We start from the raw sequence: 17521 nt of genomic DNA on the forward strand, positions 1-17521 counted from the left end.
AAAAAAAAAAAAAAAAAAAAAAAAAAAAAAAAAGCTCAAGTGCAAAACAGGATTCACATTTAAACCAGACTTTTTAATACTGAGATAAAAGAAACCTGTTTGAAAGAATATCTTAAAGCCTTCCTCCCTCAGGACAACTGCCTACAGTTTACAAATGATCATTATAGACATGTTGTTGAACCATAAAACACAGTATTTAACTCACATGATGGGCATCAGGCCTTTCTCCTATTTTCTCACATCTATATGTGCCTTGGCTTCCTTTAATGGCTTTCCCCATCATAGCTGTTGCTTTATTTTAATGATGTGCCTTTTGTTTTCCCATTTATGTCATGGAGGTAGACACCACTCACCACGCCAGCCTCACCTTCCAGAGGCAAGTAACTTCCTAGGCTCCGTTCATACATACAGAACATCTGGGGTCACTCTAGGAAAGCTGGAGGACCCAGCAGCTCTATGCCCCTGGTTTTATCATGATCCCTACTAACTTGTCAGCATGTAAGTCTACACAAGGAAGTATGGTTTTCTCATTCTGAATACTTTTCTTTTGGGATATCTTTCAGGAAAGTTTCTGGTGAGGAAATGTTTTTATTCTTTATACTTTATTATATCCCCTCATACACATTATTATTTCTATAAATTAGGTCTCTAAAAACCTAATTTGTAAGATTAAGTGACAGTGTTGGCTTAACAACAATTTTCTCTTCTTAGGGTAAAATTTTTAAACTTCATGAACAAAATTACTTATTCAATTGAAGCTCTTCACTAATTCAAAATAAATCTTCCCAAATTATTAACAATTAATGAAATTTGTTCTCTTCTCAGACAGGATAGTGTATTTAACGTATTCTTGTGTTAGAAACTCTTTTATAAGTAAGACATAATTATGCAAATAAGTAGGCAAAAATAATCAGAGTTATCAGACCTAGAGAAGTAAATAGTAATATAATTTCATTCAGCTATTTTACATTTCTGTTTGAGGTAACCATTGAATAATTAAGAATTAGAAATGTTTTCATTCAGCAAATACTATATACATTTAAACAATACTACAATCGCCTGTGACTTGCCACTGGGTTCAGATGAAAAATGGAAAGGACAAAAGTCCCTGGGAAAAAGTTAGCAGACCAAGAATGAGGTAGGGTGAGAAAGATGGAATGGGGAGACGCAGCACTGAGGAGGAAAGGAAGACATATACAAGGAGAATGAAAGAGAAGTTGGACATGAGTGATATGAAATCGAGCAATTTCTTAGATGTTACTAAACTTTCACCATGCACTGCTCTTCCCTGGGGTGGTGAGTTTAGAAAATGTTCACCCTTTATTTTCTCTGATTTGAAATAAGCAACGTAATCATTGTTCTCCATTTTCGTTAGCCTTAACCCTTCAGATGTTCTGCTTTTAATGATTTAACCATTATGTTGGGGAAATTATTTGATGCATCCAAAAACAACATGCAGGGTGATTTTACCCCTTGGGTTAGATTTTAGATCGAGTCACTGAATGTCAAGTCCAAGACAGATATATCCAGTAGGCTGATAATTTTCCATCTCTGCCTTAGTCAAATAAATTATGGTAATGAACACGTTGCTGCAATAATGACTGATAGATTGTGATGCAATGCATGTGCATGCACATACAACTACACACATCAAAGATGCCTTTCTTCTGGCAAAACTGGTAGTATGTAGATGACTAATGCCAGATTATCTATATCCTCTTGTAGTTCAGGATGTGTTTTTGTTGTTGTTGTTTTTGGTTTTTCCAGAGAGAGAGAGAGAACAGGGTGGGGGAGTAGGGAGCTGGGTAGGGGCAGAGAGAGAGGGAGAAAGAGAATCTTAAACAGGCTTCATGCTCCACGAGGAGCTTGACGTGGGTCTCAATCTCACAACCCTGAGATCATGATCTGAGCCAAAATCAAGAGTTGGACACCCAACTGACTCAGCCATGCAAGCACCTCCAGGATGTGTTCTTATTATCCATGCCAAGGACCAGTCCACATTTTTGGAGTGGTCCCAAGAAATTATGGAGAACAAATGTAAAGAAAACATATTTTTATATTTAGACACTTAGCTCAAGTGTATAGAGACAGGATTAAGACTTTCTGTTTGAGAAGAGACATTTAAATAAATCTTTGTGGTTCTAGCAATTAATAGTACAAAAAATTAATTTATGTTGATGCTTACCATGTATGAGGTATTGTACTTGCTAGTTCACAAATCTATTTTTCTGTAAGGTAAATAAAGAATGCAAGTGTTTGCAAGCTTTAAGTATAGTTTTTAAAATATCTATTGCCTATAATATGTATGGCAAGTCTTCATGCTGCAGGTTCTATGAAAAGAAGCAGTATAGCAAAGTGGAAAGACATGGTCTTCTCTTGCGGCAAAACTTAGTACCTTAAAATTTGATTATGACTATGATCTTATGGATGAACTTCAGAAAGAGCTCAACTGTACAATTCCTGCTTGGTGTTGGTAGTCAATTAAACAATGTCCCCCAAAATTCTTGTCCACTTAGAACATTAGTATGTAACTTTATGGGAAATAGTATCTTCACTGATATAATTGGTTAAGGATCTCAAGATGAAATCATCCTGAATTTAGAGTGGCCCCTAAAGCCAACGACTGGTGTCATTAGAAGGAAAGGAGAGGACACATGGACACACACACACACACACACACACAGAAGGCCATGTGAAGATACAAGTAGTCAGAGATTGGAGCTACAGCGCCACAAGCCAAGGAACACCTGGAGCTACCAGAAGTTGGAAGAGGCAAGGGAGCATTCTTCTTTAGAGCTTTCTAAGGGAGTGTGGTCCCTCTGACACCTTGATTTCATACTCCTAATCTCAAGAACTATGAAAGAACAAACTTCTGTTTTTTGAAACCACCCAGGGTGTGGTACTTTGTTACAGCAGGACTAGGAAGCTAACTTGGAGTCTCTTCTGTGATTGCAATTAGACATCAGGGCTACAATCTTCTGAAGGCTCAACTGGCCTAGAAATTGTCCCTGAGGATGAGGATGCATCAATGACATCACTTGCACTGGCTGCTGGCTGGGAGCTCAGCTAGGACTGTCAGCTGTAGGCCACAGTTAATCTCCATGTGAGCCTCTCCATGGGGCCACCTGGCCTTCTGCAAAGCACAGTGGCTGGTTTCCGAGACAGAGTATCCTGAAAGAGAATTTCCTGTGAGCAAGGTTTCCTAGAGGCCCAAGCAGAAGCTCCAAAGCCTTCTTATGATAGAGCTTCAGAAATTCCAGAACATAACTTCCACTACATTCTTTACATCAAGAAAGTCACTAATGCTAACCCAGCCTCAAAGAACGGAAGTTAGACTCTACCTCTCAATGGAAGGAGTAGAAAAGATTTCGCAGTTGTCTTTCATCAGCCCCACGGACCTAGATTCAAACTGTAACCCCACCACTTGCTAGCTGAGAGCACCGTACTAAACCTCTCGTAGCCTGCTTTTCCATTTATAAAATAGAGATGACAGTATCATTCATAGGAGGTTATTATGATGACCAAACTAAGTTAAATAATGCCATTTCGGTCTCTGAAAATTCCACGATGTCCATGTGCACACAACTAATATGTATACATGTCAATGGTGAATATAGATTTAACTCTCTGAAGGTATCAGCTAAATAGAAACAGAATGCGAGTTTCAGAGGTGAGATGTTGGGAATCCCCTATTCATGTATCTGTTCCAGTTTCTATGTCTAGAGTTCTAATGAGAATCGTGCTTAGCTTTATTTTGACATAGAAGTTGGGACAAAAGTGCAACAGAGATTTACACTGTGGCTCCCAGATACCCATGGAGACTCCCGATGATGCTCTGAACACTCAGCAGCCAGTGCCCCCACTTTGCCCCACAGAAGGCAAAAGCATTGGCAAAATCTTAGATTCTCCTGCCCTCCAACTAAGTTATAATTTTATGTTGATGGAGTATTTAACCACCTCTGATTCCCCTAGTCTGTTCCTGTTTGTCAGAATGAATTCCTACTGCATTTCTACATTAAGTATTGCACAGTTTTCCCTCCAACTCAGTGAACTTGTTCAAGAAGAAAGGAAGCTTTGTGTGTTGATATGGGGACAAATAAGCATTAAGAGCATGATGGGATGCAGGAAACCTTGAGTTCATATGGTTCATTCCTCTACTGCCAAGCCCTCCTTTTCCACTCAAACTTCTTATTCCTTGACTTCAGTTACTGGTGTATTCTTGGGTAACAGACTTAAATCAACAATTCTCCATCCCTTCCCACCATAAGTTGTAAGCATCAGTCAGTTTGGATCTATACAGTCATAAAATACTTTTTTCCTTATGCACTTCATTCTAGAAACTTTGCTTCTGTCAGTTCTCCAGTAAGAACCTGGGTTTGTAGAGTCAGGTGCTGTCCAAGGATGCCCCAGAATTCCAGCTGTCATCTCCTCCCATACACATACAATCCAGCTTAATCCAAAATGGAAGCCACTGGTTGTTAAAAACCCAGACTTGGTCACCAGACCACCTGGATTCATAACTCTAGCTCTGCCATTGATCAGCTTTGCGCTCTTATGCAGATGACCAATACTCTGTGCCTCGGTTCCCTCATCTATAAAATAGGGGTAAGGCAAATACTTGCCTATACTGTTGTTACGAGAATTAACTGGGTGATACATGTGAAGTGTTTCAAAGGGTACTTGGCACTTAGTGCTCAATAAATTTTTTTTTTAAGATTTTATTTATTTATTTGACAGAGAGAGACACTGCGAGAGAGGGAACACAAGCAGGGGGAGCGGGAGAGGGAGAAGCAGGCTTCCCGCGGAGCAGGGAGCCCGCCACGGGGCTCGATCCCATGACCCTCAGGTCATTCATCATGACCTGAGCCGAAGGCAGACACTTAACGACTGAGCCACCCAGTTGCCCCTAAATGTTTTTTATACAAGATGATGGTAGGTGGTTTACAGATCAATATATTTTGGAATTTTGTATTTATTTTAATGCATGCCTGAAAAAAATATAACTCACATATCAAACCTATTACACCAGATTTTATTGCTTAGGCTAAATAAAATTAGTGGGCCTACTGAAAAATATATTATGTAAACTAGCCTAGGTGATATACTGATAAGGCAAAAATCACAAAGGTGGCTAGAGTGAATGATTAAAATTTGGGAAACACTTCCCTAGTTAGAAAAGAACTAGAAACTAACCCAGTACATGGACCCACTCTTTCCTTATACATTTGTAAATCACTCAGAGGGTATGCTCTTAACTTAGACACAAGGCATTTTTTTTTTTTTTTTTTTTGCTAAGGGTCTCAGCAACCAGGCCTGTGTAGAGATTTCTTGTTCCAGTTTTCAGCAGTGAGGCAATTTCCCTGACTCAGAATCTGATTAGTCTAAGAACTAGACATACGTGAGCTCCAAACAAGTGCTATCTCACTGTTAGTCACATTCAAGTTAACATCATAATGCAGGCAAGGATCAGGCTGACTTGGTTTCTAATTATTCTTGCCTTGTTTTAGCTGTGAACCCTCAGGCACATGACTTTTTCTAGCTTTGCAATTTCCTTAACTGAGGCTCCAACAACAGCTCTGCTTCCTTAGGGGAATGTTCTATCAAATAACATATGCTATGTGAAACCTCTTGGCAAACACCCAAAAAAGCTATGCACACAGATGTAAATATTGAGCCTGAGATTCGGCTGTGAAAAAGAGTTGCTAACGACACTCGTAGGGGAAATAGACACCACCAAGATTCTTAGAAGGGATCCTAGCATGATACTCTAGCACAGACTGTAGAGCCAGACTGTGGGGCTCTAAGTTATGCCCCTGACTGCCTGAGTGAACTGTGTGCCTCCAGTTCCTCATCTGTAAAATGGGGATAATAATAAAGCTGGCATTACAGGCAGTTTATGAATACCTAATGTGTTAACACATACAGAGAGCTTGGGACAATGGCTAATTCTCAGTATATGTTCAGTAAGTTAACTATTAGTATCAAACTGTTATATTTAGACACTGCTGGTGAGAATTCTGGTCATTTTCTAGAATTTTTGTTGAGACACGGTCTGGATTCTTTCTTGCTATGCACCTTCCATGAAAATATACAGCCAATAAGTTAACTGAAGAAAAAGATTTTAAAGGACGCATTGTGTTCAATGTATATTTACTTGTATTTAATGTGTATGATTTATCCCAGTGAGGATTATTTTTTAAATGCTTAGACTTAGTTTTATAACATCTGGTGGTTACATTTTTCCCCAGGCCAGTGGAACTAGAGAAGAGGGATCAAGTGATGGGGTCTGGAATTAGCTGCCTGGGCTTGAATCCTAGTTTTATTACTTCCTTAGTGTAGTGACTACTGTGGACAGATCACTTAAACTTTCAAAACATCAATAACCTCAGGTATAAATTGGAAATAATAAGTGCTTATCTCATGGGGTTATTGAGAGATTTATAGGAGGGAAGACCTGAGAGCATTAAGCAACTGTTACTATTATTGGATCAATTTGCACTGGAATCTACAGAGCTACCTTTCAAGTTGCTCATGTGGTGGAATTAGATACAGGGTTCAAATGTGCAGACAAAAGCACATATTTAAGTAACGATACTATGACCCAGGTTTCTGGCTCCTGATCTTGTTACGCCTCCAATGATGGGCTATCTCTATTGGGAAAGGTGCTCTGTGGGCAGGAGGAAACTTGAATGGACACAGCCCACATTCTTCTTTTCCTGCTAGAAGATTCTTTCACCTTGTTACTTCAATAAGATGCCAGGGATTCTGTGCCTTGTCTTCACTTGTCCACGGGTCATCTTGCTACTTTTTCATGTTCCTGTATAGCACCTGATTAAGGCTGTCCCTTTTTGAAGCAGCATTCCAGTTCATCTCAGGAATGTTTCCGGAGTTTTCCCTCAAAGTATGGGACATGCTTCACAGCTGTGGTGCCTGAGTTTTGGTTTGTTAAAACTGGGAGTTGAGAGTTATTTACCCGGTAGATGCCCCAGGCTTAACACAGTCAGAGAGTGACCATTACAGAAGCCCAGGGGAGGCTTGATGCCGTGTGGACTTTGCCACCTGCCTTCCATTTCTGACACCATTCAAATCAATTATTTTAACCAAAACACAGTTACACATTTCACAACTGTGATTTTAAGAGCAGTGTCAACATTTCAAAGCCTTGATTCTAGAGGGTCGTTGAGATTAAAAAAAAAAAAAACGTTCATTTTAAGCATGCCACGTGTTTGGATCATGCCCTACAAGTCAGGGTGGACTGTACCATACATCTATGGATTTCCCTGCGTCGTGAGCTGAGCAATTTTACGGAGTACACTGACCCTGGTGGAACCTTGTAAACTCATTAATAGCAAGTGTTTCAAAATCTTCCCCTTCCAGTATGAATCGTGTGTTTGTACCTTGCTTGTGTGACATGGGATGCACTCAAACAGAGAAAGGACAATTCCTGCCTTGAGAGATGGGAAGGGATGAGGTTAATAAAATAGTAGCCACAATAAGGGCTACTCACGATGATAAGCTCTTTACCTAAATTATCGTCTTGAATTATCACATAATATGAAGAAGGTGCTAATCCAGACCTTAAAACACATATAATTATAAACCTTAAAAGGGCATTATATCAATTTTAGTCTTTTTCTACAAAAAAAAAAAATATATATATATATATATATATATATATTGATGACCAGGGCAGCTAAGGAAATAGTTCTGGAATAAGCCAGTCTATTCTTGCCCATTCTGGGCATCCACATCTTATTTCCCTCAGGGATGTCTGGTCCACATACTCCAAGTATCTCTTTTTCCCCATGACAAATCTATCCTGATTAACATCAGGATACCAGCGATTGGCATGAAATCAGGAGGGGCAAAGTACTTGAGTGCTTTGCCATCACGAGTGGGGTAACTTGCAACAGGCTTTAAGCTATAAATAAGTTATCAAATCCATGGCACCCTATTTGCTCAGAAAGAAAAATGTAACAGAACATTCTAGAGAGAGCTGTGATATCTTTAAATTAGTAGGAGCTCTGCAGGGGTGTCCTTACAGTTCAGTTGGAGTCCGGAGCCTTCAGAACCAAATCCAAACTCCTCCATCTGGCATGGGACGCCTTTCACAACCTCCGTTCCTTCCACTCCTCCTTCCTGTGGCATTCCCTACCACACATCTATCCGACTTCGTCTCCTACCATTCTCTTCTATTTCTATATTCTTCAGTGGAGTACTGAGCAATTTTTATTGACATAAATTAACATACAAAACACCTGTGAATATTTATTTAAAAAAGCACACACGTAGAATGTTGATAAAAATAATAAGATAACTTGCAGCTTAAGACTGTATCCATAGTTTATACAGAAACTATATATTAGAGGACAATAAAATCATAATCTTCATAAAATATAAAATGGAGACTTGTCAAAAATTTTGTTTAAACTGTTAATTAATAAGGGAACTGGTAACAAGTCACAATCCATTCAAGGGAGAATCCAAAGGGCAAAATTACTGGGATATTAGTCAATTGCACCTTAACTGGGTAAAAATCATTCGCATTTCCATGGACAAGAATAATTTGCATTACTACCCTTTTCCTCAATTTACAGAGATGTAAAATACTTCTAAAGACAATGAATGTCACAGATAACCTGGCAGTGTGCATTAACTAGGATATTTGGTAATTCTTTTTTTAACTTTTGCCATCTCAAGATTTTCCATGATTCCTCCTGACAAATATATTAGATAGCATACAAGGTGGGATGTAAAAAACTAATAGACACGAGTGCCAGCCACTGTGACAAGGTCTTTACTTAAATTATTTCATTATCACATAACTCTGTGAAGTAGGTGTTAATCAAGGCTTTAAACCTTCAAAGAATGTTATATCAATCAGTCTTTAGTTCCCCCTCACCAAGGAACATTTGATGACTAGAGTAGCTAAGGAAATATTCCTGGTAGAGATCAGTTCTTCGTATTGGTATCTCAAGTCGCTCTGGCCTTGGGCAGTCTGGCTAGCAGATACGGGATCTCGGCAGCTTCTGCTTCTTCCTCTTCCTCTGCTCTCCCTCCTCCTTCTCCTCCTCTTTCTCTTCTTCTGCTCCTTCTTATTTTCCTTCGTCTTTTTTAACCAATTACTGAAAGATCTTAATATTTGATCAACTCCAGAAATGCTCACGGTACTGGTGACCTATAGCCTGACTCCCTCTGTCTACCTGGGGGTTCTGTTTGATGGGTCTGACCTCTCTGTGTACACTGACAAGGGGGGGGGGTGATTTTAGTCCCTTGTCATGGGAAGAATCCCACTTGCTTAGTCAGAAAGCTGAAAACAGACACCTTATTGTATAGAAACTTGTTCTCCAAGATGCTGCCTCTGAAATGCTCTCAATCCCTGAACTTCTGTCCCTAATCCCATTGTAACTCTTAATATGACAGTTTGATCATTTCACACTATAGTATAGAATATATGTCTCTTGTTCATTCATTCATTCATTGGACCAAGAGTCCTGGACTTCTCCTCTGCGCTAGATACAGCCCTTGGTCTAAAGGAAACCAGCTGTGAACAAAGCAGACAAAAACTGTGGCCACCCTGGAACTTAGGCAATTTCTTTAAAACAAGTGGAATCTCTGCCACGGTAACTGATACAAAGTGTTACGGAATAAAGAAAACAAGAAAGGGGGGAGCTAAATTTATGATAATGTGGCATGAGTTGAGGGAGCACGGAAATTTTTTAATTGTGTGGTCAAAGAATGTCTCACAAAGACCTGAATCTGGGAAGGGGAGCCATGTGGATATCCCAGAAGAGAATGCACATTTTATAAGTGCAAAGACCTGAGGTGACAGCATGCCTGGGATGTTAAGGCACATCAAGGAAGAGTATCAAGGAGGTCAGTATAAATCATGGGGAAAAGCTCACTTTTCCTCTCTTAAAGATTGAAGACACAGGGTCGCCTTGGTGGCTCAGTAGTTAATCGTCTGCCTTCGGATCAGGTCATGATCCCAGGGTCCTGGGATCGAGCCCCACATTGGGCTCCCTGCTCAGCGGGAAGCCTGCTTCTCCCTCTCCCACTCCCCCTGCTTGTGTTCCCTCTCTCGCTGTGTCTCTCTCTGTCAGAGACATAAAATCTTTAAAAAAAAAAAAGATTGAAGACACAGCTCATTGTATGAACTTCGCTCACCTCCAACCCTTTTGGGAATATGACAGGAATACAAAAATAGACTGTGAATAAATGAATGGAGTCCAATGTCCTTCCTCCAGTGCTGGTCACAAAATATTAGTATCACAGACCTATGGACTTTATTTTTCTCCCTCTAAAATACACAAGGAGTTAACAATATTTTAAATTAAAAAAAAAAACTTAAAAAAATTACTTAATTTTAAAAACTTAATTTTATTGTATGACTAAATTGATCTTTCTGATTTTTTTAGGTAGCTTATTTTAGAGAAAATTAAATCCTTTGTTCTTTATTCTTTTGTATTTAAATATTGAAACTAATGCAATGAAAGTGCTAATTGATGTTGGAGAATGTATATTAGCTCTCCAAACTAGCTCTCTAAAGTCCTGATGGAGGTTTTTTGCCAAGAATAAGAATTTTCAACAAATGTTTGGTTTCAGAGAGAGATCAAGGGCAGTGTTTTCCCTTAACTTCAGAATATGGCCAAACATTTATAAAATCATATGCATTTCTCTTTTTATTTTTCCCATTTCTCATTTTGTCAAAGGATTAGCCCTCCCTAGTTCCATAACACCATTATTTAAGGGCACGGCAGATCAAATAGGATACAGACATGATTTATTGTATTGCACTGCACTGTAGTGCACTTTGCAGAAATATTGTGTATTTTACAAATTGAGGGTTTGTGGCAACCCTGAGTCAAGCAGATATATTGGTGCCATTTTTCCAACAGCATTTGCTCACTTCATGTCTACCAGAATTACATTTTGGTGATTCTTGCAATATTTCAAACTTTTTCATTATTATGATGTTTGTTATGGTGATGTGTGGTTAAGTGATTGTTGATGTTACTATTGTAATTGTTTTGGGACACTACACACTGCACCCATATAAGACGGTAAAGTTAATTGATAAATGTGTTGTGCTCCAACACACATTGGCTCCACCAACCGGCCGTTTCCCCTTCTCTCTTCCTCTTCTCGGGCCTCCCCATTCCTGAGATAGGCCAATATTGAAATTAGGCCGATTAATAACCCCTACAATGGCCTCTAAATGTTCAAGTGAAAGGAAAAGTTACTCTCACTTTATATCAGAAGCTAGAAAGGATGAAGTTCAGTGAGGAAGGCATGTGGAAAGCTGAGATGGATCGAAAGCCAGGCACAACAGTTAGCCACGTTGTGAATGCATAAGAAAAGTTCTTGAAGGAAATGAAAAGTGCTAACCCAGTGAGCACACATATGATATAAATAAATAAATAAATCAGCCTTATTGCTGATATGAAGAAAGTTTTAGTGGCCTGGATAGAAGATTAAACCAGCCACAATATTCTTTTAAACCAGAGCTTGATCCAGAACAAGGCCTTAACGCTCTCAGTTCTATGAAGACTGAGAGATGTGAGGAAGCTGCAGAAGAAAAGCGTGAAGCTAGCAGACGTTGGTTCGTGAGGTTTAGGAAAGAAGCTAGCTCCATAGCATAAAAGTGCAAGGTGAAGCAGCCAATGCTGATATACAAACTGAAGTTCTCCAGAAGATCTAACTCAGATAATTAAAGAAGGTGGCTACACAACAGATTTTCAATGTAGACAAAATAGCATCACATTGAGAGATGAGGCCATCTAGGATGTTCATAGCCAGAGAAGAGAAGTCAATCAATGCCTGACTTCAAAGATTCAAAGGACAGGCTGACTCTCTTGCTAAGGGCTAATGCAGCTGGTGATTCAGTGGAAGCCAATGCTCATTTACCACCCTGAAAATCCTAGGGCCCTTAAGGACTATTCTAAATCTACTCTGCCTGGACTCTATACGTGGAACTTCAAAGTCTGGGTGACAGTACATCTGGTTTAATGAATATTTTAACCTGCTGCTGAGCCTTACCACTCAGAAAAAAAGATTCTTCCTAATATTGACAAATCTGGCCAGCCAAGAGCTCTGATGGGGGTGTACAATAAAACCAATGCTGTTTTAATGCCTGCTAACACAACATCCATTCTGCAGCCCATGGATCAAGGAGTAATTTTGACTTTCAGATCTCATTTTTTAAGAAATACATTTTGTAAGGCTATGGCTGCCAGAGATAGTGATTGCTCAGATGAATCTGGGCAAAGTCAATTGAAAACCTTCCAGAAGAGATTCACTATTCTAGATGATATTAAGAACATCCCAGGGTCCTGGCATCAAGCCCTGCATCCACGGGAAGCCTGCTTCTCCCTCTCCCACTCCCCCTGCTTGTGTTCCCTCTCTCATAGTCTCTCTCTCTCTCTGTCAAATAAATAAATAAAATCTTTAAAAGAAAAAAAGAACATTTGTGGTTCATGGGAAGAGGTTAAAATATCAACATGAGCAGGAGTTTGGAAGAAATGGATTCTAACACTCACGGATGACTTTGAGGGGCTCAAGACTTCAGTGGAGGAAGTAAGTGCAGATGTGGTGGAAATGTCAAGAGAACTAGAATTAGAAGTGGAGCCTGAAGATGGGACTGAATTGCTGCAATCTCGTGATAGAACTTTTAACAAACGAGGAATTGCTTCTTAGGGATGAGCAAGGAAACTGGCTTCTTGAAATAGAATCTATTCCTGGTGAAGATGCTGTGAAGATGATTGAAATGACAACGAACAATTTAGAATTTTACATAAATTTTTTTGATAAAATAGCAGCAGGGTTTGAGAGGATTGACTCCAATTCTGAAAGAAGTTCTACCCTGGTAAAATGCTGTCAAACAACATCACACACTACAGAGAAATCCTTCCTGAAAGGAAGAATCAATCAATGTGGCAAATTTCATTGTCTTATTTTAAGAAATAGCCACAGCCTCCCCAGCCTTCACCAACCACCACCCTGATCAGTCAGCAGCCATGAACACTGAGACAAAACCTTCCACCAACAAAACCCATTCTGACTCACGGAAAGCTCCGATGCTGGTTAGCATTTTTCAGCAGCCAAGCATTTTTAAATAAAGGTATGTTTCTTTAGTCATAAAGGATGCTGTTGCACACTTAATAGGCTACGGTATGGTGTGTACATAACTTTTACCAGTTCTGGGAAGCCAAAAATTTCATTTAACGCACTTTATTAGGATATCCACTTTTATTGTGGTGGTCTGAAACGGAACCCACAATATCTCTGAGTTATGCCTATACTTAAAGCTATTAACATTATTATATGTTTACTATTTATATAGCAGTTAATGACCTGCAAAGTGCTTTCTAGATCTTCTCTATTTATTCCTAAGTCATAAGCTATGTAAATTTTTTCAAGGAGGCTGGAACACTTCAGAGATGAAAAAATTAACTAAGAAGGGAACAAAGTTTTTTTGGGGTTTTTTTGGTTTTTTTAGTTTTTTTTTTTTTATTTGAGAGAGAGAGAGACAGAGAGAGAGCATGAGAGGGGGGAGGGTCAGGAGGGTCAGAGGGAGAAGCAGACTCCCCGCCGAGCAGGGAGCCCAATGCGGGACTCGATCCAGGGACTCCAGGATCATGACCTGAGCCGAAGGCAGCCGCTTAACCAACTGAGCCACTCAGGCGCCCCGGGAACAAAGTTTTTAAGAGCCAGAAATACCTATCTTGAGCACATGACCTAACTTGGCAGTGCTCTTTTCCTTCATCTCCTGTTGCTTCTCTTTCTCTTTTTAATCTCCTTTTCTCCATTTTGATGACATATTTAAGAACATAAGAAAAGGATGTATGTGTGTGTGAGACAGTGCATGTGAGTGCCAGTGACTTGAAGTATGTCAGCCTCATCACCATTTACCTTTCCAATTCAGAGCACTGGATGGCTTTTATTGTTCAATGTGTTTTCAATAATTAGAGAGAAGTGGGAGGAAGAAGTCACTTTGACTTCTTTTCTCTCTGTCTCACAAATACTAGCTCTGGTGGCCTCCTGTTCCTGAGTCCATTCCATTTGTAGCTTTCAGTCATCACATCTTCCAAAACTGCACAGTCTATTTTCCCTTTTACCTATATTTCCTCCCTAATTCACTCAACTGTGGCAGATTTTGCAAAATGTCCAAATGTATCTTTTTTTTTTTTAAAGATTTTATTTATTTATTTGAGAAAGAGAGAATGAGAGACAGAGAGCACGAGAGGGAAGAGGGTCAGAGGGAGAAGCAGACTCCCTGCCAAGCAGGGAGCCCCATGTGGGACTCGATCCCGGGACTCCAGGATCATGACCTGAGCCGAAGGCAGTCGCTTAACCAACTGAGCCACCCAGGCGCCCCCAAATGTATCTTTAAATATTAGCCATTAGGCATTACTTCGTTAAATAAAGCTCATTATTTTCTTTTTCTGTTTTTCTTCCTAAACATGCTGATCCCAGGTTCTTATATCACTCTCATTCTTTTCCAGTCCCCAGAAGTTATAGACTAAGATAAAACTTAGACTAGATGGGGGCCAGGATAGAAGAAACAGAATCCAGACTCGGATGTCCTTGAGATTTTTCATGTTGAGTTTATCTGTACAGCTTGTTAGCAGTTTGGAAAACCAGTTTAAGGGTTTTAGAATCTAGAATCCTTGATTCAAATACTGGATCTAACATTGGCCAGCTCTGCCGTCTTTGGTAAATTAATTAGCCTCTCTGAACCGTGGCTTCTTTTTTGTCAAATGGGGATGGTATTTTAGTACTTAACTCCAGAAGCTCTTACAAGAATCAAAATAGGTAAAGGTCTTATGTTTAGAATTTATCTCATAACATCCCTATAAGACCACATTTTTGTCCCAATTTTACAGACAAGACAACTGAGTACTGACTAGAGTCATAGATAGAGCTAGTCTTCCTTCCTTCCTTCCTTCCTTCCTTCCTTCCTTCCTTCCTTCCTTCCTTCCTTCCATGAGTATGTATAGAAGGCCAGCTAGGTACCATCATGAAACCTTCCATTCTAGTGGAGAGAGGTGATGATAAGTAAGTAGCAATATACAAATGAGAACTTTAGAAGTAATAACTGTAATGAAAAGAAAAATTAGGATAACAGAGAGCTACAGAAAAAGAGGGGAGGTGTGTTCAAAAGGGCCCCTGAGGAATGGACATTCGTGCTGAGACCAGAATGAAGAAGAGCTGCACCATGATGGACCAAGGGCATGGGTTGTATGCTCATGGGTGCACATCAGGAAGTTGAAGGCGCAATACTTTAACAGGGAGCTTGCCCCTCTGAACAAATCTCTCCCAGCTTTAGGGAGAACAATGACCCTATGGAACTCGACAGTCTTCTAGGATCATAATGTCCTTAGTCGGCAACGTGTTTGTGCAGGTTTAATACAATGTGCTCCGTATGTTTGTGTGATTCCAAAGCGATGAGGGGAGAGGGACATCAAAATGTGCATATGTCCGTCTAGTTCACTGTCATGTGCTAACCTCAGAGGAAGCTCCCTGCCCATTTTGCTTCACTGGACAGGAAAAGAGAGAATCTGTTAATGAATAAAGCAATCCAAGTAATTAGTCGGCTGCTGGGACACCACACAGGGCAATTTGCTCAGCTCTTTTGAGCTCAGGCTGACCGGCTCCCAACAGAGCAGGGACAAAAATACACAGAACGTGGGTCTTTTAGGCCAGATGTTCCTTGATCCATGCTAGTTTCGGCTGTCACACTGCATGCCCTCTTGTGGCTCTGATTACACCATCCCAAGATAGCAAATATTTTGAGAACAATTAGAACTTAGGAGGAGATTTTGATTGGACTTGTGACGAAGGCTTGATCCAATCCATTAGTAATCCTCTCTAGATCCATCTGTCGTTTGCACGCTGTGGTGTCACACGTGGGGTATGTCCCCAGATGGGAGAGGAGTTCACATTTGAGTATAGAAAGAGGGGTGAACCAGAAGCCCCAGTGAGACCGCAAGTGAAGTAATACTATAAAATCATAGGGATTCAACATGGCTGCAGGGCTTACCGCACAGCATGGACCTTCAAGCAGCCAGACATGTTCCCAAGAGAAAAGACAGATGCAAGATACACGCACGAAGCACCTCGGAGCTGCAGGCCTATATGAATGTGGAGGTAAGACATGTAAATCACCTGCCACCTTAGACTAAGTGTATTCGCTTCCTAAAGTTCTCGTAATAAAGTACCCAAAACATGAGTGGCTTAAAACAATGGAAATTTATTATCTCACAACTCCAGAGAGACCAGATGTCTGACATCAAGGTGCTGGCAGGGCCATGCTTCTTCTAAAGTCTCTAGGGGAGAACCCTTCCTTGCCTCTTCCTGCTTCTCGTATTTGCTAACAATCCTGGGTGTCCCCTTGGCATGTACATGCATCACTCCAGTCACATGGCTGTCTTGTCCCTGTTGTCCCCATGCTGTCTTTCCTCTGTGCACATCTGTCTCTGTGTCCATCCTGGACTAGGTCATACTGGGTCATACTGGTAGGTTAGGGCCTACCCTAATGACTTCATCTTAACCCGATTGCCTCTGTAATGACCCTTTTTCTGAAAAGGTCACATTCTGAGGCAATGAGGAGTTAGGACTTCAACCTGTCCTCTTGAGGGGACGTAATTCAACCCATAACACTAGGTTATAGTACAAGTCGTTAACACTATCTGCTTTCTAACCTGAGTTACCCAATCAGACGGGGCAACAGGAAAAGAGTGTTAGATTTAGGACAAAATATATATTATAATATATATATATGATTCCCAATTAAATTTGGATTGTAGATCAAAAATGCATCATTTTTCATTGAAGTATGTTCCAAATATTTTACAGGACATACTTATGTTTAAAATATGTATTGGTTATCTATATGAAACTCACATTTCACTAGATATCCCGTATTTTATTTGGCAACCCTAAAACAGGCCCTGTGAGCCTTCCTCCTTCTGGTAGATTCTAGGTTCCAGTCCACTCCAAGAAGACACCAGAAGCAATGCGTTTGCTGCAGAGAACCCTGTCCTAGGAGTGCTGAGCCTTGGATTCCAGCTCCCCATGGGCTGCAGGTGTCTGATCTGACCAAAGCCATCCACATCTCTACGACTTGGTTTCTTCATCAGTTAAAAATGAAATAAGAATGTCTTTCTTACCCACCTTAAATTAGTGTTGTGATGCTCAAACAAGATTAATAAAATGAAAATGCTTCCAAAATATTCGAGTGCTCTCGTAGTAGCAAGTTATTTTTTCTAGCTTTGAATTTAGGAGCCTGAAGTTTTGCCTTATTCTGTGTTCTGCAGACCAGCAGATAGTGTGGGCGCCTCCATCCCTTACCTCTAGGAAATGAATGGTTTCCATGGAGAACCACTGCCGCGGCTTCAGTGTTTCACAATAAAAGACTAAAGAATTGGAATGAGAAATGTTGGCCGTAAAAGTGACCCCCCGAGGTGCTGACCAGGACATTTTGCTTTCAGACCTCTGCCCTGAAACATACAAGTTTTTC

The sequence above is a fragment of the Neomonachus schauinslandi genome, chromosome 7, assembly GCF_002201575.2.
Source record: "Neomonachus schauinslandi chromosome 7, ASM220157v2, whole genome shotgun sequence".
Classification (NCBI taxonomy): domain Eukaryota; kingdom Metazoa; phylum Chordata; class Mammalia; order Carnivora; family Phocidae; genus Neomonachus; species Neomonachus schauinslandi.